Raw genomic sequence first — 22,340 nt, forward strand, 5'->3', positions numbered from 1 at the left:
GTCATAGACACAGGTTCTCGAGTGTATCTGCCTCTCTGCTCAAAGAATTTCATATCAGAGACTAATTGGACCAGAACATAAGAGTTTTTCCATTATCAATGGCAAAGCAAGCTTCCCCTATTCAGTTTTTGCCATCTGCAAGTGTGTCATGGGTTCAGAGGTGGATATTGGAATTCTAGCATCCTCAGTTTAGTGGTACCCAGACATGAATCATCATTTAGTTAAGACATCAGTGATATAAGAGCCAACAGTAATTAGCAGAGGCACAGGGCCAAAAGCCTTATGATGGCTGAGAGAGTTCCTTATCCTCAAGGAACTTGGAACTTTATCTCAGGTTCCCTATGACAAGAAATTCCCTTTTGATCTAACATTCCAGGGTGGGGGGAAAAAGGGCGATGGTTTCTCTTCTGTAATTACTTCCTGCTGACATTGGGACGTTGTTGTCAAGACCCTGGAAAGCCAGAATGTTAGACAAAGACAAGAGGGAATGTTTTAATTGACCAGCTGAAGAGATGGTATGCATATCGGCTGAATTGGTCCACATCAGCTTTCAGCAAGTTCAGGGCTCATAGTCATTTGCAGTAGGTTGTCACCAGCAAATGATGCTTGGATGTATCTGTCAGCCAAGTGGAAACCTATGAGATAGATATAAACTAGGAACAGGAGTTAAAACTTACGAACTTATTTGGAACTTTTAGACCCATAGTCTTAGTAATTGTAGTATTATCAATTTGCCCTGAAATCCATAGTGTCTTTTCTATCTAGAGAACCAAGTATAGATTAGACTGAAATTTCCTTGGCCCAATGAAAAGCATCTGTAAGTCTATATTTAGAACCTGTTTATCTTTTTTAAAGAGACTTATTAGATTTAATTAATTAATCCATTGATCAATCAATTACTAAGCTGAGAAAGCTATAGCTAGTCCAGTCATCAATGTCATCAAAGATCTGAGAAGGATAAACTTTACCTGAGTGCAGACTTTTAAGTCTATTTAAAAAACAACAGAGACTATTCATTACCCAGACTGCCATCATCCCAGGCTCCTATAGTCTTCATAGTGTTGGCAGGACAGGTGTCAGGACAGCATCAGTCTTGGCTGCTGGGCCCATAATGTGAAATTCTCCCTGTGGAGGATAAAGACTGACCTTATCTTGTCAGTGTCTCATATGCCAGATCCCTGGCAGCAGGTGTTGAGTCAGAGCGTCTTGCCCAGTGGTTGGTGTTGTCCACAATTCAGGTGGCATCTTCTTGTCATTGTTCCATATCTTCTTTGGAGACCTTGGGAGTCATTGCTAGGAGCTGGGGAGCTCGGAGTCTCTGTTTGCTATAGTAAGCTTTTTATCAAATAATGTAAATGCCATATTTATCAGATCTTTGACAGGTTTGAGGACCATTATCTATTAAATGTATCTAAGCCAAACAAATCTAGGCCTAATCTTGAAAATATCTCTAAGTTTGGTAACAATAACCAGGCCAATTTGTTCTCCTATAGATATATTAGTCAAATATACCTCTTAGTTTTTTTTTTAATTAAAATAGAACAGTTTATGCTTTAAACTAGTATCTGAATAGCCAGATGACTAGTATTAACTTGTATTCCTTAACACAAAGGACATGCAAACTCAGACATTCAAAACCAAACATACATGTGGCCACATTTTTCATTCATACCTGTAGAGTAGACAGACATTTTTACAACTATGACCCTTTGGAGTCTCAATGTAACAGCAGAATAGCAAGACAAAGAAATCTGAAACATGTTTCTTTTTTTTTTATATATCTCAAGTCATTTGTTTTAAATCATTATTTAAGCCTTTTTTATCCTCAGACCCTTATATCTTGCTTTTACGTATTCTAATAACTGTGAGGCGTTTACCCAACCACCCCCACAGTTCCCCAGAGTTTTTATAGAGAAGCCAAGGGGTGGAGCAAAAGACCTCCTCCTCCAGCACAGCCAAGTGCAGACCATCCCAGACACCTGCACTTAGGCCCGTGGTCTAATCATCCTCTATGTGTACCTGCTGGGTAAAGCCACGAGGAACCCGAGAACGGGCTCCCACAGGTCCCCCTTTCTTAATATATATAAAAAAACCTATTAATGGCTTACAGCAATCTCCATAGCTGTTACACCTCCCAGTATGGGAGTAGATGATGATAAAGATGGCATTTCTCTTTTGAATTAGGTCTAAGGTGACTACAGCAGTCTTAGCTGCCTCAAGCCCTTTCTAAACCAAAAACTCTTAAGGTGACTATAAACTTAAAGAATCCCTTAGCTTCATCATTACCATTAACAGGTTAACATAAATATTGCTATACATAGTCACAATTCTCTCAATCTTACAACTCAAAGCAAACTCTTAACAGAACCATTTGAATTAGCATATATGGTGCTAAATATAGTTAATAATTTTCTCCGTCTTACAACTTTAACTCAATCATTTGAATTTTCTTGCTAACAGAACATAGGAAAAACTTCAATGTATTCACATCAAACTTAAATATTTCCTTAACTCCACAAAACCAGGGTGCATTAATATCAATAGGTTTCTGCAAACATAATTCAATCTCATAACTCCTCCTTTTCTTTATAATTTTTTAAACAAAATCTCAAACCTAGTTAGAGGAACCCAAACTTTTCCATTTAAACAGTTCCATTTGTAACAAAACCAGTCCCAGAAAACAGTTTCTGGGTCATTACTGTAAGTAAACTCAAAATTGTCCCATTGCAATGAAATCTATTGTTCAGTTCATTAAGTCCTAAATTCAAATGATAAATTCTGGTACTAGCCTTCCAAATATGAAGAAATCCAGAACCAAAATCTTTCTGTAGTTTTATCTCATTTTAAGTTCAAAAAGTTCAAACAAGAAATAAATTCTGGTATTAGGCTCTCACTTCAAAATATGAAGAGATGTTTTTCAACCAAAACTTTTTGCAGTTAACAATTTTTGTTCAAACAAGCGTCTCTGAATTTATTCTTAAGCCAGAGACCTTTTTAGGTACAGTAGTATTCTAAACCGCACCATTTTTGATGTTAGCTCAGGTTTTTCTGTGTTGTGTCAATTTTCCACGGATCTCAGCTGCGGATGCCTTGTGCTGGTTCTGGCGTCCGCCATTCTTAGCTTCTTAGCGGCTTCTGGAACTTTTGAAAATTACTCTGACTGACTACTTTGCAGTCTACTAGGACACTTCCTTCCGTGTCTCAGGTTCTTTCAACCATATACATTAAGAATAGATTCACATTTAACATTTACATTTTACAAACTCACATATAACTTTTTTTTTGCCTTGCAAAGCATTTAGACTCATATTCAACATTTTACAAACTCATATATAACATATTAACATTTATTTATTTATATTCCTTAAGGAAACTATAGAACTACTTTAGCAAATATATTTCTTATTATTTCTTATATATTTATTATATTTCTTATGTTCATTCCATCTTATTTCTTATTTAAACTTACATTTACAACTAGCATCTTTACTTCTTACAAGCTTATTACTACATGTCTTAGGACTACCTTAGATTCTTCTTGCAAGCTTATATTCTTAAAGGAACTCTATAGATCTATTTTACAAACTTATACAGGGCTACCATTAGCATATATTTAACTTAGCAAACACCTAGATATTTCTTAACACAGATCTAACAAGAGAATTTTTACAAACTTACATATCTTATATCCTGTATAAACTTTATTTAAATCTTATAATTTATTTAAACTTTAAAGTTAAACTTTAAAGTTCTATATTTTTATATCTCAAACTATTTATTTAGACCCAAAATATCATATATTTAAATCCTCATGACACGCTTAAGCCTTTAAACTTTTATATCTTAAACTGCTTTCTCAAACCAAAAAAATCATTTATTTAAACTTTTATCTTCATATCTCAAACCTTTGTATTTTTATAAAAATATTATATTTTATCTTAACCAACAATAATTTGAAACCAATTCTCTTAAATGATGGCAAGTATTTGTAACCCACTGAACTTAAATGACCAAAACCCATTGTTATGCCCAGTTCGCCCCCAAAGAAGCCATTGGAAGACTTAGGTACAGAATGCAAAAAGCAAGGTTTATGATGAAGGTTGACTTCAGATGAAGTCAAAGTTTACAAGCCGCGGCAGGGGGCTTGTTCCAAATCTCTCACACACAGCAGGGAGATTGGAAGGAGCGCACCCTTTCTTTGTGAGGCTAGTTAAACAACCCTGTCTAGGAGTTTTACGAGCTGTCTCCGGGGTTTGAGAAGTTTGGGATGTTTTATGACCACTTAGCCTCTGCCAGATGGCCATATATTCTGACTCTGTGTTTTTCTAAGTTTCTGTAGCTGATAAAGCCACCTGGGAAAAAGGGGTCTAACTTCTTATCTACACTTAGGAATCCTGGTTTAGGCTCCTCTTTGTCTGTAGGGGATAGAAGAAGGGGGGTTATTGAGGTTTCACACCATGTAAATTTTTATTTTTCCTGTGGAAACAAAAGCATAATTTTCCCAGTATCTTGAACTAGTAATTTAACATTTCTTTTTAAGCAATACCAGGACAGAGAAGGGTTAACAAGAGAAGCTGCTGGCCAGCAGAAGAGACCTTGAAGTTATCACAGTAAAGGGAGGGAGGGGGAGCAGTGGGCATAGAGCATGTCCTTGACTGCCAGTGTTCCTAAAAAAAAAGGTTTTGTTAACTCCTCTGACTAAAGTCAGATTCTCTGCTCAGTGTTCACACAGTTTTTGTCAATTGCAGGCAGACCCCATTGCCCTGTCCAAAGCTCCCATCTTTGCTCGCCTGTACCGAGAGCATGCACCCCCACCCTCCTAAGAGCAGCCAGCTGGCTGCAGTCCTGATAGCAAGAGAGCTACGGAGGGAGGGAGGTGGCCTTTGTTATGCCTCTCTCTCCTCCTCTTCCTCTAGGAAAGTAAGGGAGGTTAGTAGACAGAAACAAATAACATTTACACAGACAATCCAAGTACCGGCACATCAGCACTGAGACGATGGCCTCATTCACAGCCAGCAAGCTCTTGCAGAATGCAAGCCCCACCTGGCAGGAGCTACCTGTTTATCTCAGTTCAGTCGGGGAGTGGGGGTGGGGGACCCAGTTCCCTCTATTGTGGCTCCCACATCCTTTCAGTGGGCTAGGCAAAGGTATAGTGGAGAAGAAGGGAACTGTCCCATAGCGTCCTTCACAATCAAGTCAACAATGAGAACAATTAACACATTACACACAAGACCAAGGGCACACGAAAAACTTTGCCCCAACAAGACAACCAACAAAGCTCCAAGAACAATGACAACCTGATGTGCTCTGGGGGAAGTGACCCTCCAGGCTCAATCACACCAAAAACAATCCAGACTCGAGGATCTCTGTCCTTGATCAAACAGACATCAGAGGCTTCCACATCCCTGTCAGTCAGACATGCACCTTTTTTTTTTTCTTGGAAGAGAAGGAGAGAGTAAAGTAACAATGATCACAACAAAACATACAAAAAAAAAACCCCACAAAATGGCTCTGACAAATTCCCAGGACAAAATACAAAGTGGCACTTCCTCCCACCACCTTGGGGGAAGATACCCAAAGATGCTCCTAAACCAAATGGTCACCTCTGAGGTGGCCTCAAATGGCTCGAGACCAAGAGGTCTCTTGCCCAAATCAGGGAATGAGACGTCTCTCTTTCCCTCCCAGGATCACTGTCCGGACACGTCTGTCCCAGTGAGAGCCTGCAAAGTACAAATCGAGCCTGCAAAGTACAAATCGATCGACCGGTACAAAACAACAGTAACATGACAGACACAGACAAGACAGAGAGCGCTCTTACCGGTAGATGTCAATAAACCTCTGGACACTTGAGGGTCCTGGTGGGGTCTCTGGGGTTCCCGGCCAACGCACCAAATGTTATGCCCAGATAGGGACCCCAAAGACTTCACCACAAACCTTAGGTTCAGAATGCAACAGCATGGTTTATTTCTGTTTGTTTACAAGCCGCAGACAGGGAAGCTCGATCCAAAGCACTCACTCGTAGTCGTGAGGCCAGGAGGAACTTGCTTTTTCTTTGTGTGGCTAGCTTTTTAAAGGCAAAATCCACAAGCCCTTCAGGGGGGTTGGGGGAGTTTTGCACGGGTGTAACTTGGATTGGTTTATTTCTATCTCTGTTCTCTTTTACTGGTTGGTGGTTACAATTTATTGCTTTGGGGGCAGTCCAGCACAAGTCCCAGGCTTTGTCCTTGAGCCACCATGGGGGCTGGCTGGCTAAGCATGTACTGCACATAACTCTAAGTTGGTGAGGGGCCCCAGAAAGTAAACATCTGGCTGAACTTTGAGCAGTCAGAGTATGTGCAGAAAGGGAGCTACTGCAAGGACTATGTCTTTTGTTCATGGCCCTCCCAGAAACTGCTTGCTCAAGTCTCAGGAAACTGAAATTGAGGCCTGATCTCTGAGAGAAGACTGAACAGCCAGTTATGGCATCTGCTTGGTCCTTTCATTGGAAGTACCAGGACCTCAGATCCCTGTCTTTGATCAAACCTACTTTCTAACCAGCATGGTGGCACACACCTGTCATTTAAGCACTTGGGAGGCAGGAGAATCTCCTGAGACCAAGGGTGTAAGGCCATCCTGGCCAGTGCAGTCAGGTGTTGCCTCCATGTCCAGCTGCAGACACAAGCCAAGCATGCAGACATCCCCAGTCCTGGGGAGGTAAGCCACATGGCACACCACAAACCCAGTGATACCCAGGCTGCTCCAGTGGGGATGCCATGGCTGAAGAGGCAGGGCAAGGAAGGCAGCAGCTGCTCCTTTGCAGTGAGGGGCAAGACCCGGGGTACTCAGAGACACTGAGGGCCTAAGGACCCAGCAGCAGGCCAGCCTGTGTCAGCCTGGAGTGACCATTTAAGGGGGAAGGAGTCCTGAGTCCTGGACCTGCTGCGGCCTAGGCAGCTGGAGCACGAAATCTGGCGAGGGACACCGAGGTTAAACAGCACTCTAGACACCCAGTTTTGTCAGGGAAGGAGCTCACTTTATTAGTACCAACATGGGCTTATACACCCCTCTAACAGCAGGGGTCAAGGAATGGTTACTCTGTATCTGGAGGCAAGCCAGACACTTGTCTTCCAAACAGGAAAAACCACAGGGGAACTGATCCCCAGCACCCTCTGGAACCCAACTGCTCATTTTTCACACCAACAACTTAACTGAGACAGGATAAAAAAGGGCATTTAAGATTAAGGCAGCAAATTTACTGCTGCACACATGGACCTGAAGTTGCTGGTGGCTGCTGGGTTCTGGAGTAGGGCCATGGTGGGGCCCTGTTGTGATCAGAAGGTTCAGCAGAGCATCTGAAGGGCAGACAAGGACCAAAGGAGAACAGGCCACAAATGCAGAGACCTTATAGTGCTTCTATGAAGCAGAGCTGGGAAGTGGGGTGCAGGTGAAGGGGAGCAGCAGGTCTCTCCACATCAGTTCATTGTAGTCATTGCCCTATACCTGTTGCTTGTCTTATTTCGTGTGTGTGTGTGTGTGTGTGTGTGTGTGTGTGTGTGTGTATTGTGTGTATTGTGTCTGTGACACAGGTGTGACCACGCCAGTTTGAACAACCATAAGTGCAAATGTGGGTAACAGTGAAATATCACGTATCTTTCTTTTGTAACAGGCTCTCAAGAACTACCAGTTCTCAGGTTCCTTGGGTGTCCCTCACCCCTTCCTGGGGTTAGAGGCTCCCATTGCATTCCAGGACTTGTTTTTATGTAGTTCCTGAGGATTCAAACTCAGGTCCTCAGGCTTTCAGAGCAACTGCTAAGACCCTCCCAGTGTCTCCACAGCCCACTTGTTGGTCATAAAATTCTCATATCATTGCTGACATTTCAGATCAAACATTTTCTAAGTTAAACATTTTCTCACTACTGAGTCTGAGGGTTTTTTAATAGCTAGTTGCCAGCAGCTGCAGCAAGAAGTTCTTGTGTCTTGATTAGTAGAATTTCTAGATTTGCTTTCAAGAGATCAATATTCCATTAGGATTTTTTTTCTTCCATACAGGGTCTCTACATAGCCCTTACAGGCCTGGAACTCACAGAGATCCACCTGCTTCTGCCAACTGAAGGCTGGGATTAAAGGCTTGGGCTACCACATCCAACACCACATGTTGGTCATGTGTGTGCACAGGCCTGTGTCATGGTGAAGATGGAATCCAGGCCTTTCATATTCCAGGTGAGAACACAGAACCTGCCTGGTGTTTGACTTTGTGGAATCCTGAATCAGTGTCAAGGGTGTGCTGGTGCTGAGGGTCATCAAGTCCCTGAACACCATGTCCCGATTTACCAGATGGCTCCTCACGGGTTTCCCCACACAGTTTCATGTATGACATTTAGGGGTGATATCTGGTTTCAAAACATTGCCTTTTCACTCTGAAATTGTTAAGGATGTGCTTTTGAAACACTTATTTTTAATTTTGGTTTGGTTGGGTTTTTTTGAAGACAGGGTATCTCTGTGTAGCTCTGACTGTCCTGAACTTGCTCTGTAAACCAGGCTGGCCTCAAACTCAGAAATCTCCCTGCCTGCCTCTGCCTCCTGAGGGCTAAGATTAAAGACATGTGCCACCAATACATGGCTGGAACATTTTAATTAGCATTGATTGTGCAAATGAGTTTTGAGGTCACTTTTTAAAAATGACTTTTTACATTTTTTTTGCATTAGGGGCAGGGTTCATGCCACATGTCCATATAGCTGTCAGAGGACAACTTGTGGGTATTCGTTCTCACCCTCCACCACATGGGCCCTGCAGATAAAACTCAGGGTGTTAGGTTTGGTGGCAAGCACCTTTACCCACTGAATCATCTTACTGGCCTAACTTTTGTTTTTAGCTTTTCGTGCTAAAGTGAATGAAAGGGCTCACACACGCAAGGCAAGCTCTCTTCCAGCCAACCCTTCATTTTGTTGAGATAGCCTCATGGTGACATTTTTCCTCTTTCTTTCTTTGCTTCTTTTTATGATTTCTTTGTTTTCTGCACATGAATGTTTCACCTGCATGTATGTCTGTGCATCATGTGCAGTCTTGCTGCCTTTGGTGGTCAGAAGAGTGCATTGCATCCCCTGGAGCTGGAGTTACCATGTGGATGCTGGGAGTTGAAACCAGATCTTCCGTAAGAGCAGCAAGTGCTCTTAACTACCAAGCCCAGCTGTCAGACAGGCAAGAAGTAGAGCTTGCACTCTGTTCTTCACAGCTGATTCTCTGCACGCCCTTGAGGGCCTGGCTGGTACCACCTATACAGGCTTGGAGTCTGCAGCTCACTGGCTCGGATATCTGCCTAGAAATCCATTTTAGTTGGATACACAGGCTGACCCGCATACTTGGCAATCTTCTTCACTCTAGTCTGAATAGGCTTGGGTGTTTTCTGCAAGGAGAGTGTTTTAGTTTTCCTTTTCCATCCTGCTGCCTCCTGATTTCCTACAGAGGATCCCCTGGCCCAGTGGTGAATGAGAAGGGTATGAACCACAACACCACACCCTCTGTGCTCCTTCTTGCTTTATCTGTGGTACCTGGCAGCCTGGCACCCACCTTTGCTTGTGCTGTTGCTGTTGCTCTTTGTAAGCTTTGAAGACTTACACCAGTGTAGAAATTTGGACTCCTTAAGTCGACAGTATTTTGTGTAGAAAGCAAGCATGCCCTGAGAATGCCGTAAGAAGTCAGTTGCTGGCACCTCCATAGCACACAGAAGCACAGTCCCTTCAAGATGATTCAGTGTTGAAGGTGGTCCAGCAGACATGCATTAGTTTCCTATGTCTGATGCATGTGGCTGTCCCATTTAACAAAATCTGCTAATGCTGTACACCCAGTGTTAAAACTCCTGCATCCCCCTCTGACCTCTAAGAAAGCACATCAAAGGGAAGGTGGTCTGACCCCTGACTGTTCCCATAACAGGTTTCTGTATAAGCCAAGGGAGGGAAGCCTCCTGAGGGAAGGAAGGCCAGCATCTAGGGGCAAATGTAGGGCTCAGATGGGGTGGTGATCCATGGGGCAGGGACTCTGAGATCAAGGAAGGGGCTGCCAGGCCTCCCACAGGACAATCAAGACAACCCTCCCAGACACACCCACAGACCAGCCTGACCCAGACAATCTTTCACTTCCCAAGTGACTCTAGATTGTGTCAGGTTGACAGTAAAGACTGACCATCTAGGGGTCTATGTCAGTAAGGACCTGGTTCAAGTGTTATGATGGGAGCTCGGGGCAGAGTGCCCGAGGGCAAAGCCAGATACCCAAAGAACTATTTGCAGAATCAGGGTGCAGGCCAGGACTGGCCAGGAGCTGCAGTTTGCTGATGGCTTAGGGATTCTGCAGAAATTATAGCCCAGTGGGATGCCTGACATCTGGGCACTTGGGAGGTAGAGGCAGGAAGGACAGGAGCTCAAGGTCATTCTTGGCCACATGGGGATACTGAGGCCAGCCTGGGTTACATGAGACCCTGTCTCAAACAACAACAATACAAAACCAACAATTCTCTCTTCCCAGGTGGGGATGAGAGGAACCCATGAGCCTGGCTAGGATTTTCTCATAGGACTAAATGAGGGCTGTTTCAGCTGGTTAGTCAGGGGCATGGACTTGCCTGGGTTTAAACACGGTTCACACCTAAGTGTGACTCTGACCCTAAGGGATATGCACACATTTTATTTGGATTTTACCCCTTAGTGGATGGAGCCACAGGCAAGCACCTTCATGGACTCAGCCAGTTAGCAAGCCAAACCATCCCTCGTTTTTTAGACACAGGGTCTCATGTACCCCAGACTAGCCATGAAGTTGCTGTGTAGCTGAGGACAGCCCTGAACTCCTGAGTGCTGGGTTGGGTCTTGAGCACAGGAGCTACTAACTTCATAGCTCCAGGAGCCTGGAGGGGCTGCTCTCATCATTCCACCTGACTTTGTAGAAAATGAAGTTTCTTGGTGTCTCTGTGTAACAACCCAGCTGTCCCGGAACTTGCTTTGTGGACCAGGCAAGCTGGCCTCCAGCTCATAGAGATCCTCCTGCCTCTACTTCCTGAGTGCTGGACTAAAGGTGCATGCCACAATGCTTGGCACTAATTTATCTTCTACAAGGAGATTTATGGGGCGAGCCAGATGGCTCAACAGTGAAAAGCACAGGCTGCTCTTACCTAGAACCTGAGTTGTGCTCCCAGTACTAACATCTGGCAGCACAACAGCTGCAATTCTGGCTCCAGAGGATCCACCACTGTGCCTGGGTCCTGCTGAGCTCCTGGCCTGGTTCCAGAGAGTAGCACCTAGCCCTAATCCTTCCTGTGTTTAACCACACCTTTGTCTCTCTTATCAGAGAGTCTCCAAAGGATCAAAGGCCTAGGCAAAACTTGCTCAGGAAACAAGGAAAACCGTGGTACCTGAGAAATCAAGTACATTGCACTGGGCATTTTATGGCTGGGAGCTCCTTTCAGGTTGCTTTGAAGGTATGAAAATTAACTGGCTAAACTGCAATTAGAGAGAAATAACAACGCCCTAGGCGAAGGGAAGATGCTTCAGTCCTTCAAAGCTGAACCCCCTGCAGCCGCCAAGGGCTACATTTATTCTTAAGGTGCCTCTGGGTCTTCTTTCCACCAGGTACCCACATACCCCTGCATCAAAACACCACCTCTGTACTGTGCCAGCACCTACAGTTTTGCCTTAGAGACACCATTAGGATCATGAGATCGCTCAGCAAGTAAAGCCTTATGACCTGAGTTCAGTCCACAGAACCTACATGTAAGGAGAGAACCAACCCCGGTAAGTTGTCCTTTGACCTTCACAGGTAAGATGCATATATATATATATATATATATATATATATATATATATATATGCATAAATATTCTTTTTTAAGTCTCCCTCAGGCAGAATTTTTGCCCCTTTTCATCTGTCCACAGATGTCAGCTAGGTGCTGGAACTTTCCTCCCAGTCTAGTAAAGAAGCAGCTTTGAAAAACCATTAAGTCTGGGAAGAGGTCCCGACATCCCCACCTGCAGCCACTGGTACTTCAGTCCAGATGCCCTCAGGGACCACAGCCCCCTCCCAGGATAGGACTAATCACAATTCAGGCCTGACCCCTGAGTGTCTCCAGGCACCCTGTCCTGCCACATTTCCCATCTGCCTTTCCAGTCCATTCATATTTCCTCCTACCCTTGTTCACGTAGACTGAAGGAGGTTCAGGTGAGGCAGTTTTATGAATAATTTTTGCTCTTTCTTTTTCCACACTTTCCACTTGGAACCTCTGAGCATTGAGACTGAAGTAGCCAGTGACCACCAGTCCTTCTCCCTACAATCACTTCCCCTGTGGCCTCAGACATAACAGCCTAACAGCCTCCTGGTTGTTTACAAAAGGCAGAAGTTTGAGGAAACAGAAAACAAAAAAGGTCATTGGTTCCTGTCCATCTGCTCCCAGATCTCCCAGAGGACAGCTTGCTTACTTCCTTAGTGTATTTCAATGTAGTAGTAATCCCAAGTTTCCACCTTTATTGTCTTTACAAGATCACTCTCAAGACACAAAGCTCAACTGAAAGCCACATCAACATGGTCCTGTGGCTTCAAGCTCTCTGGGGAACCCTGCCTCTGGTTGGCAGGACAGCTGTGTGCAGCCCTGAAGTGTCAGTGAGGGGTGCAGAGGCCACAGGGACACAAACCAAAGGCATGGTCATGGTCCACACATGTGGTAGGAGAGGCCCTTGTGTGGAGAGACCAGGAGGATGTGGACAGTGACTGAACATCCCTGGGATTCACACAGTGTGAAGTGTCAAATTATCATCGGAGAAATTCTGAAGACATTATGTTGTACACGGCCAGTAAGCCTGCTCAGTGGGTAATGGTGTTGGCTGCCATACCTGATGAGTTTCATCCTTGGAACCCACATGCACATGGTGGAAGGAGAGAAATGACTCCTGCAAGTTGTTCCCAAACCTTCATACTTGGGCTGGTGTGCTCTCTCTCTCTCTCTCTCTCTCTCTCTCTCTCTCTCTCTCTCTGTCTCATACACCCACTGAATAAATGCGTATATAAAAAGAGTAATGGTGCATGGCTCAGAGGTTAAGGCTCTGCCTAAAAGTGAGGGGCTGGGGTATAGCTCAGGTAGGCTTGCATAGCATGTTGCAAGGCCTCATAATTAATCCCAAGATTGAAAAATAAATTGTATTTGAATGAAACATGCAGTCTTTCTTGTTACAATTTCCTAACATATACAGCGTATTAGGCCAGGCTTGAGAGCCCACTCCTTTAATCCCAGTGCTCCAGAGGCAGAGGCTGGTGGATCTCTATGAATTTGCAGCCAGCCTGGTTGTCTACATAGTGAGTTCTAGTACAGCCAGCGATACATGGGGAGACCTTGTCTAAAAAAAGAAAAAGCACAGTGTAGGAAAGAAAAAGTATCTACCCAGGATCCCCAAGACCAAGTTGTCAGCACAAAGGAGAATTCTTTGCCCCAGAGGGACAGAGGGCAGGGAATAAGAAAAAACAAAAAACAAAACAAAACAAAAAACCCACAGTAGATAGAAGACAAGAGAGAAGGGGACAGGTGTAGAGAGCCGTGCATGGCCGTGCCTCAAAGATGGCGCAGCGTCTGGCTTCTGCCTTCCCGATGGCAGGTGCTCCTTATTTGGCTAAGGCTAGAATCTGGCTTGCTTCTGCACACCTGGACCTAATCTGGCTTGCTTGCATATGTCTGACCCTAGCGGCATTGTTCACGTGGCACCACAGGGTTGAATTGCCCAGTGGCTATAAAAGGGCGTGGGCTGGCTTTAGAGGGGGTGACTGTGAGAGTGAGAGAGGAGAGTGAGAGAGAGAGAGTGAGAGTGAGAGAGCAGAAGAAAATGACTTTCCCCGGGGTCAGAAGATTGTTCAAGGTTCCTGAATAAACTGCTTAGAGAAGAGTCTGGCATCGCGTCATCCTTGCTGGTCGAGGCGGACGTGACAGACAGGGATATTTGTCACAGAGGGGAAAAGGAATGCCTCTGGATAGAGGGAGATAGCCGTGGCCCATAGGGAAATGGTGGTTTATAAAGGGAAAATGGGAAATCTTGCCTTGGGATGAGGTATTTAATTTCAATTGGGAATGTTAATTAGGTGAGCTAAAGGGGACTTTTGATTGCTGGATTTCAATACTGTAAGGAACACATGTAAGGCCTAGGGTGAACAACCCTGGTCAGGAGTGATAAGCAATAGAATGATGTAAGTAAACCACAAATGGAGTAGTGATAAGCTATAGACTATGTGTGAAAGTAGGGATAAGACTAGAAACCTAGCCAGGAAAGAATATAAAAGATGAAGCCTCAGACCCGACCAACAGAGCTCGTCAGGCCCTCGCGTGAGACGACTCTCCTCTGCCAGAGACGTGAGATCCTGTGCCCAGTGCAGACGTGGCTGACCTGAGGAAGGCTGACCCAAGATCCAGAGGAAAAGACGTGGCGAGTCCGGACCTGTATATCCAGAGAGGTACTCCTGCTTCCATTTGGAAGACAGGATGAATATTGCTTGTAATCTTACTGTGTGAATAAATGAGTGTTATACCAAGTCTGAATCAAGAGTGATTATTCCTCCCCCGTAACTGGGGTATGTGCTCGCTACAGTTGGCGTAGTCGGCAGGATTTTGGGCTTAAGGCCTCCTTGACCACTGAGCACTGAGGAATGTAAAATAAGTAATACAAAAGAATTGGCTATTACTCTGGTGGAGTAACAAATTACAGGAAACCAAATAAACTAGCAAGCGACCTCAAAGCCGCTCTGAGAAATCAACTCCTCGAAGTCAACTCTGAGGACCTAAAGAAAATCTGAAGGTCCAAGGAGGAAGAACTGGTAGGAGAGAGAGTATCAGAAGCAGACGGGAAACACCACCCTCCCTAAGGGTGCGGAGTACCGAAAGAATACCGGACACCTTGATGCCAACCCAGACCCCTGGGGAAGAGCGGAAGGTGCTGGGAAAGAGCTAAATGAGGCGCTGGCTGGCCAAAAGGATAGAAAGGATTGCGGATTTAAAATTTGAAAAATTGATAACTGATTCCTTAAATCAGTCTAAACGAATTAGTGACTGGGAGTGGTACCGTAGGAAAAAATTAATTAAGTTTTTGTACGGCTTGGTATACCACTTACAATGAATAGATTAATTAAGAAATTTAAGAAAACTAACATCTCCCCGGTGACAGGTAGAGAATATCAAGATGAGGTTGAAGAACAGTGGGGGAAAGTAGCCTCCAAGGTTAAAAATAAGGCCGGCATGAAATCAGTAAATGTGACTAACACATTAACAAATCCGGATGTGGTAGAACAAGAATTAGAGGGATGTAGCAAGGCACAAACTACGGCACTGCTTATGAAAACAGTGCAGGATATTGATAAGGACAGATTAATGGGCAAAAGGCTAGCCTTAAACATAGTGAGGAAGGAACAGGAGCGTAGCGCTACTCCTGGATGGAACGGACGTAACACCGTACCATCATTTCCTGTCTCTACCCAAAGTAAGAGAACTCCTATTAGAAGTACTATATCAGCTCTGAACCCCTTCAGCACTGGAGGAGGTAGTAATCATCCCAAATTTGAAATGGGAACGAAGTTTGAGGAAATCAGGCCATATACTCCTCAGGAGATCTCAGAATTACGGAAAGATTATGCCCAAAATGGACAGAAAGATGCAGAATATATGTGCCGACTGTGGGAAAAGGGAGCTGACACAGTCATGTTAACTGATCTAGAAATGAGAAAGATCAGAAACATAGTAGAGAACCCCTCAGTATCGGAAGCTCTAGAGCATGTAATTGAGACATCAAAAGGCGATACACATCCACTATTAGATTGGATTACTGCAGCTTGGAGATTTGCATTTCCAACACTAGACCTCACTCAATTTGAATCAGCAGCACAGTGGACAACATACGCACAAGCCATAAAACAATGTAGAAAATTAGGTATATTATATTTCATATACAACCAGGTACCCACACCTCAAGCCGCACCTTTTACACCACAATTTAAAAAGATCATTATTAAAGGAGCTCCAGCACACCTTAAAATGAGCCTAGCTGGACCCCTGCAAGCATGTCAAACCATCTCAGATGCCATGGAATTCTTTAAATCTTACAGGGAAATGGACATAGACAAGGTAGTATCATTTAATGTTAATAAGAAACAGGACAAGAAGAAAGTTACACCACGGTTTTCAAACATAAGACCATTTGGAAAACCTAATCAAATGCCCATAAGACAGAATGCAAACAAACCATGGAATCCGATTAGAAGGTTGACAGGAAGGAAAAATATCCCATGGAGAGAGACACAGAGCAACCCATGGAGACAGACATACCAACCAAAACTTTTTTTAGGCAATCGAAATTTCAAACCAAATTTCAGACCAAAATTTTTCAATCAGAACAACCACAGGCCCCCAAGAACAGGACCCCCCAGACGCTACATACCAAGACGGACCTGATCAACCCGGCTGGTAGACCATTCGTAGCTGTACCTATAATAACTAACAAAGGGCCGAGAATAGTAAAATGGCTAATAGATACAGGTTCTGAAATTAGTATAATAACGGAATTTACAGAACATTTTAAAACTGACAAAAGGGTTATAATACAGGGAATAGCAGCAGAAACAGAAGTACCAGTAATAAAATTAAGACTCAAATTATATAATAAGGAATATGAGATTGAAGCAGCTAGTTTCAATGCACCCTGTAATATCCTAGGCATTAAAGAAATAAGAAAATTATTCCCAGACTTTCTAAATAATAAGAGAATAGCTAAGGTCAGATGTAACCTAGCAGAAGTAAAAATACAACCTATTAAATTACCACACACACCCCCGACCTTCACGGCACAATACCCTATCAAAGGAGGTATTAAGGAAATAACAGAGACTGTACAAACTTTGCTAAAAGAAGGCATTATAGAGAAATCTCAATCATTTAATTATAACAGCCCGGTATGGCCGGTGTTGAAACCTAATGGCAAATGGAGATTTACAGTGGACTTCAGGAGAGTAAATGAAAAAACACCCAAACTTCCAGGACAACTTCCTGATGTGGAAGACATCTTTCTTAGAATTAAAAATTCAGCTCCAAAGGCAATGGCAACTATAGACTTAAGTGATATGTTCTTTGGAATCCCATTACACCCAACATCTAGGGAACTTACTACATTTACATGGCAAGGACAGCAATATCAATTCTTGAGACTCCCTCAAGGGTATTTGAACAGTCCTATTATTGCACACAACACCTTAACAACTACATTAAAGAACTTCGAACCAGAATCAGAATGTAACATATATACCTATGTAGATGATATAATGATAGCAGGACAAGCCATTGAAAAAGTACAAAGTACATTAGAGAAACTAATTCAACATTTAAGAAATGAAGGATGGACTATAAACCTAGAAAAAATAAATAAAGCAGGAACAGAAGTAAAATTCTTAGGGGTACATTGGACTACAGAGGGACCAACAATACCCGAAACAGTAATAGATAAATTAAAACAAATTAAGCGATCCCAGAATAAAACTGAGGTACAACATCTAATTGGCCTATTTGCATATTGGAGGCAACATATCCCATACCTACAGATCATATTACAGCCTTTATATAAAATAACAAAAAAAGCACAGGATTTTGAATGGGACCAAAACTGTGAAAATGCCATTAAACTGGTACTGGAATATATAAACCAGTACAGCCACCTATATTATATACAGCCCGGTGACCACGTATTTGTGGACATCTTGTATATGCAGGGCTATGGTAATTGGAATATATTTTCAAGAAATAAAGACAGGGAAACACCAATAGGCTTCTACTGCAAGAAATTCCCATGGTCAGAGAACAAATATTCGCTGTTCGAAAGAACCATATGGACAGCCTACGAGGCATTCAGGACAATCCACTCACTGCTCAAAGAGAACCATGTGACTCTCCGGTCACATATACCCATTTTGGACTGGGTAAAGGCACCAGGAGAGGCATGGGCTGGACTACCCATGGAAGGAAAGGTACTTCAATGGAAATGGTACCTTCAGGAGTTCCTTCGATCAACACCTCTGTCAGCAAAGGCGTCGGTACCAGCGGTATCGGAGTCGATACTTCAGTCCGACAGGCCCATGACTCCAGAGGGATACATTTTCCCAACCTCAACCCCTCCCCAGAAACAGGTACCAATGGGCCATTGGGGGACTAGAGAGTACGATCCCTCCCTGGTTAATGCCTGGTTCACTGATGGATCAGCAACTACGGTGAACAACAAAGTGAGATGGAAAGCAGCCGCCTATAGACCTGGGGATGGAATGGTCATTACAGACTAGGGCACTGATAAATCAGCCCAACATGCAGAAGTTATAGCCGCACTATTGGCGATAAGACAAACCATAAAGGACAATTATAAACAAATTTATTTATACACCGATTCATGGTGTGTGGCAAATGGCATAGCAGTATGGTCAGGTAAATGGAGAAATAATGGATGGAAAATTAATGGTAAAGACATATGGTCAAAGGCAGCATGGCAGGAATTGGATGCAGCAAGCAGACTAATCAAAATCATAGTATACCATGTAGATGCACATACCAAGAAACAGGATGAGACAAGTAAAAACAATGAAGTAGTAGACAAACTAGCTTCAGCATTAAGTATAAAATTAAAAGGTGCATGGAAGGCAAACATTGATCCAGAAACAGGAAAAGGTAAAATACAGAGAGAATGGATACAGGTAAGACCATCAACTAAGGACATACCTATAAGTACAGAAGAGATATTGAAAATCCATGAGCAGTTAGGACATATAGGTACACATGCACTAAAAAGTTGGTTCGATAAAAGAAATCTTAAGATAACATGGCAGACAATAAGGAAAGCAATCAATAGTTGCAACAATTGCCCAAAGGCTATGACAAGATTAACACACAATTACCAAGGGATAATAGGACACCGAATGGATTTTAATAGAATCCTACAAATAGACTTCATAGGACCGTTAAACAGCTTCAAGGGAAAATATTGCTGTACCCTAGTAGACATAACGACAGGTCTCGGAATGGCCCGAGAAAGCACACACCCAGATCAAAACACGACGATACTTACAGTCTGGGGATGGTGTGCAGCATATGGAACACCTGATATAATACAATCAGATCAAGGAACTCATTTCACAGGAGCCAAAACACAAAGAATGGCTAGAAACTTAAACATTCAATGGGACTTCCATAGAGCCTATACACCGACAGCAGCCGGAGCAATAGAAAGATGGAACGGAATGATTAAAAAAAAGCTAGAGATGCATAAGGGAATACCACTGTCATTAGCAATAAAAATAGCAACTTATGAATTGAATACCAGACCCAGAATAAATAGGAAGTCACCAATAGAAGAAGCTATACAAAAACAACATACAATAGATTATCCTACAGTTATAGATAGAGAAGTAATAAGGAATCCTAATTGCCTTTACAGGAACCGGAAGAATAACAAATTATCCCCAGCAGAAATAATAGCACCAGGAACAGGAAACAACGTGTGGATAACTCAAGGTAAAAAGGACTTGAAATTAGCCAGGCTGGAGGATATAGCATAAATGTGTGTCAGGGAGGTGATATTCATAAGGGCAACCCTCCTGACAATTTGGCTAATAGCTATTGCAGTATACATAGTACTGCCAATCTTAGAATTTGTTTTTCCCTTCTGTAACATCATTTACCAAAGAAGCTACTCATACAACATAGTCAACAATACCAATCCTGGATACGCTTCTGCAGCATCCAGAGCAGCCAACTTCACGGTATGCTGGATACACTATCTGCACAGGAGGCAATAAGAATAGCAAAGGTGATGTACACACTAAAGGCAAGCAAGCTATATGCTATTGGGGCCTCTGTGTGCTCATTTTTCTGTCTCAGGTTAGCAGATGCGATGGCAATAACAGCATACCAATGCCAGCCCTATTGGACAGTACACCCACAACAAACAGACCCACCACCACACCAATTGTTATACAAGTGGGCACTAGGAAACAGAATACCATTGCTACTCCAACAATTTATGATCTAGAAGGCAAATTACCACTATATTGGTCAGCAGAGAGAAGATTTACACATTATATAGGAAAAACACATAGTTTTTGGCAAAAATATGCAGCATGTTTAACATATGCCTGGTATAAGGGTTGTGATCAATATAGAATGGCACTTAGCATATACCATCCAAACAAAGAATATATGCTAGAATCAGGGGATGATGTTAACACCAACATACATGAGCAGAACCCATTAAAATGCCATTACAATGAATTATGGACCAACATTACCAATCACGCAGCCATATACAACATGTATTGGACAAAGAATTCACATATCAGAACAAACACATTAAGGGTAAACTCACACTATAGGACCAATACAATGGGAATAGAGACAGAACCAGAATTTGACTGTGAACTAGGCATGAATAGCTCCTTTGTGAGACAATATTTCGCACCAGTAATAGCACAGCAAATGGAGGAGATAGGTATGCTGTATAATAAGATATCAGAAAGGTGGGAAGAACAAGTATATAATTACAATGATGATTACTATGATGGTGATTACCCTACTAGTACATATTCAACAACACCTAAAGTAACTACAACACCTATAAACCCATGCAACCCTATGAATTGGACAGTATGCAATGATGGTGAAATGGTAAAACCATGGCCAGTAGTATCTGGAATAATACCATTACCCAAACCCTGGGGAAATAGATGTCCCAATAACTTATGGAGATACATTAAAAAACATAAGCTAGATGTACCAGGACAAAATAGTACTAACTGGTTATGCGTAGCAGACTATCCCAATTTACCATTCTATGGTAACTTTTCTGTATTATATAGCACAGATAACCCGTCAGTAAAAGGAAAGGAATGGAAATGGGATGACTGGACAAAAATACTGCAATTAGGAGTAGAACATTGGAGATTCCCAATCATACTTACAGATATTATACAACAACCTTGGGCTTCAATGAGACACACAATGAAACCTAAATATGATTGCAACACAGACACCACAACACACATCTGCATACTTACAGTAAATTCCACATTACACAGGGAAAAACACTCTTTTGCATATGCATGTATCAACATGTCCGAAGCAAACACAAACATTAGACAAAACAACAATACGAAAACCATAGTGGACCTACATGTAGGACCTTTATTTACTGGAAGAACATCAAGGTCAGTACAAGATCTAATAGCAATCACAGATACAATAGGCCAGGAAATACCATGGCTAGGAATTTTTGCGGACAGTACTGCAAATATAACAGCTACTAAACAGGTCCAGGCAATAATGAGATTTAATGATGACCAACAGTCATATCCAACATATTTTACGCAAGCAAGCAATTTGGGACTTTTTAACCTAACCTTAGCAAAATCACTAACACGAGGTGCCACAAGCCTAAGAAACAAATTATCATGCTTTACCGAAACAAATAATACAGCAGTATGGACTAACTGTACCACAAATAAAGCAACCACAATAATAAATTTGAATATATATGGTAAAATTACCATAATAAACAAACATATGTCATTAGCAAAATTTGACAGCACACCAATATTAACCATAGGTATGATACATGAACCAAAACATAAAATACATAACATGCTAGGTGGCAGTAAGATATCAATTTGCTGGTTTCACGAATCTAAAGACTTACTGGACATGCCCATACCCTGGGAAGTCAGTGCCAATGTTACTACAGATGAAGTAGCAGCAAAAAATATTTTCATATTTAATAGGGCAATTGAACAAAGGGCATACAACTTCACAGGTATAAGGGAGGTAGAATATATCCCACCATATGTACAAATGGCAAAGGCTATGAGAATCAATAAGGTTATGGATCCAGATGACCTAGTGGTACATTATAAAAATGGGATAACTAGATCAGGGAGTTTTTGGCAAACTTTGGATTATGAAATGGATAGAGTAATTGAATTACAGCACCATAATCTCCCATATTATTTCTACATGTTAATGCCAAATCCACAATATAAAGAATGGAATAAGGCTGAATGGGTAGCACACAAACCTAGAGGATCGATGAAATCACATACACAATATTGGGATAAAATATATTATCTCCCGATATCAAGAAATAAGGATTTTCTCAGCGAACATTCCAACACACCATTAATTATATTTAGAGGAAATATGACTAGACCAAATAAAGAAAATATTGGATTATATACAGCTCATTTTCCAAAAGGATACCTAATACCACCAGAAGGAACCCCAACAGTAGTCAAGGCACCAGCTATTATACCAGACCTAAAAAGTCCAGCTAAATTAG

At 42.4% G+C, this 22,340-nt stretch overlaps 1 long non-coding RNA gene across 1 annotated transcript; it reads right to left on the reverse strand.

Annotated features, from left to right (window-relative positions):
- Window positions 1–526: 526 nt before the first annotated feature.
- LOC131901186 (uncharacterized) lies at window positions 527–6,016 on the reverse strand. The gene is made up of 3 exons (XR_009376425.1): window positions 5,819–6,016; window positions 1,021–1,125; window positions 527–635 (listed from the first exon to the last, which is right to left on the reverse strand). It is a non-coding gene; the product is annotated as an uncharacterized LOC131901186 (long non-coding RNA).
- Between the last annotated feature and the right edge of the window lie 16,324 nt (window positions 6,017–22,340).

The sequence above is a fragment of the Peromyscus eremicus genome, unplaced genomic scaffold, assembly GCF_949786415.1.
Source record: "Peromyscus eremicus unplaced genomic scaffold, PerEre_H2_v1 PerEre#2#unplaced_46, whole genome shotgun sequence".
Taxonomy (NCBI): domain Eukaryota; kingdom Metazoa; phylum Chordata; class Mammalia; order Rodentia; family Cricetidae; genus Peromyscus; species Peromyscus eremicus.